Here is a 2,542-nt window from a genome sequence, read left to right as displayed (position 1 = left end):
GAAAAAAAAAAGGATGAAACCAGAGCGATTTTCTTCGCTACCCGTTACGAAGAAGCGGGGCTGCTTCGACTTCGTATTTAATCGTAGACGTTTCACCGTGAACCGGTCACGCTAATACGTTCCAAGAATCAGGATCGAGCAAATTTTCGCACTTTTTACCGACACGCGCGGATACGTACTTTTTCGCCTAGCTGTTCGATATGAATGACAACGGGTTGGATATTCTCTTTGAGAGAAATCGAAATCGATTTTCTGTCTTCTTTCTATCTTTTAAGTTGATGGACAGTTTATTTGAAATTGAAATAAGAAAAGGCTATTCGAAATAGGGAACGATCGTTTGAGAATTTTTTTATTATATTATAATTTATGTTTTGCAAACGTTTCCCTTCTCTGGACAATTTATTTTATAATTATGGATGTAATAATTTGTACATTTTTCCCGAAACAAAGTATGTTTATGTCAAAAAAGTCATTAAATTATTATTATTATTATCTTGAAATCTTATATATCGTACTTTTTGTGTTTCCAATTTTGACGTATTCTTTTCCTGATGATTTTTAACTCTACGATTAAATGGACAAAATAAATCATAATATTTCTTACTTTTAATATACGATGTTACGATCATCTCATTTTGTAAAGTAAATAGAAAAGAGAAATGATGACGATTGTAAAATCGTTACCGAAGAATTCTTGGCGAAGAATCAGATATTGTATCGTATATATCGCACGACACATAACTCCATTATTATCGCAAGGCATTTTTCCTTGCAGCCTTACATAAACGGAGTTCTTTCGCTCGTTCGAGCATCGGTAATTAATGGAGAGCACGGTGACGAACCGTTCACGCGGATGAATAATTCACCGATCGATTCTGTACCAGTGCAACACTTGGTACCACGGCATTGTTCCCCTGTTCCGTCGATTCCCACGTTACGTAAAATACGGTGAATTTAATGATGAGAATTCCTTATTTCCTTCTCTCACCCGTTCTCTCTTATAACCCCTGTTAAAACCTCCTAACAATAATTCGTCGTCGACCAACCCGGAACGATCGATGGAATTCGCGTTCTAAGTTCATCCATTATTCGTCATTATGTTTAAAATATTAATTTCCATAAATCAATTGCACATTCTCTGACATAAAAATATATATATATATATATATACGTAGTATAATTATCTATTATATCACTTGTTAATATCCGTTTCGAACGATAAATAAGTTCGTTCCGATTTCTCGATCGTTTCCAATATCGTCGATTAACCAGCATCCACTAATCATACTATTTCGAAAGCACCAAGCGTGAAAAAGGATATAATTTACAGCCCAATCCCGAACAATGCGGCCACGATACAAGAAGCGAATAATCGCAATCAAAACATAAAAGCAGTTCGCAATAAGACGAATAGAGGCGAATCAGTTCGGGGCGTGCCAAGAATCCTAACCGTACTCATTAAGGGGCCCGGATTCCGCTCTGATCGCATTTGCGTCACGATTATTGAGCGCGAGGCGTACGTGAAATTCTCGACAGCTATTAAAATCGGCCTCGATCGGGCCGGACGCGGCCGATCGTCGTGCGACCAGGACGAGATCGAGAAGAAGAAGAAGAAACCGAAAGTTGGCGATCCGATTTCTTCCCCACGGATTCCACGGTTCGATCGATCGATCGTTCCCCTTTTTGCCTGTGCTCGATCGATCGGCCATGAATATTCATGCGACTTATGCAGAACATCCGTCCTCCAACGAAGTGGGGCCGCGAAGTGGTAAGATGGAGGAGAAGGAGGGACGGTTGTCGTCTTATTTCCCCGATCGCGGCAGTTTCTTGTCCCTCGATCGATTCCCCGTATCCCCCACCGCCCCCTCGAGCGACAGCTACGTTCCTACGGGGCCTTTTAATTAACGGGGAATCAATCAATGGCGGTCTTCATGGAATTCCGAAGAAAAGCCAACGAGGGGGAGGAGAGGGGATGGATCCACCAGGATCGTGGAGGAGATTTTTTTTTTTTGTTTTAAATCAAAAGTGAAATCGGCAACTGAATGAATTTTGGAATTTTTTATTGTACTTCTGATTCCGATGCTCTTTGGAGAAAGGGTTATTTTATTTCGCAAGGAAAAAATTAAAATTAGATTATTAATTTGTTTCGAAGTAACAAATGTAAATATTCTTCGCGAATATTTGTTTGGATATTCGATGAGAAAATTGGTTTAAGCAACGGGAAATTAACGAATCGAGCCGATTCATCTCGAAGGAGCGGAGAGGGGGGATAGACGGCGCGATCAGATTCGTTTGCCATCAGAGAGGAAGATCGGGTTGCCGAATTTCAAGGAACGAGCTGGAACCAATAAAAATGCCCGACATTCCCCAGGACTTTCTCCACGCTTCTCCGCGTTTTTCCACCCCCCTTCGAGCAAGAGTGGCGTGTTCCAGGCCGAGCTGTCCTGAAAAGTAACGACGACGGTATCCTCCGCTTGTACTTTCTCGAAGCCCATCAAAGACTAACCAAATATTTGTCGAGGTCCTCGTCGACCCTCCAAAA

The sequence above is a fragment of the Apis dorsata genome, unplaced genomic scaffold (genome assembly GCF_000469605.1).
Source record: "Apis dorsata unplaced genomic scaffold, Apis dorsata 1.3 scaffold_99, whole genome shotgun sequence".
Taxonomy (NCBI): Eukaryota; Metazoa; Arthropoda; class Insecta; order Hymenoptera; family Apidae; genus Apis; species Apis dorsata.
This window is presented reverse-complemented; position numbering follows the sequence as displayed.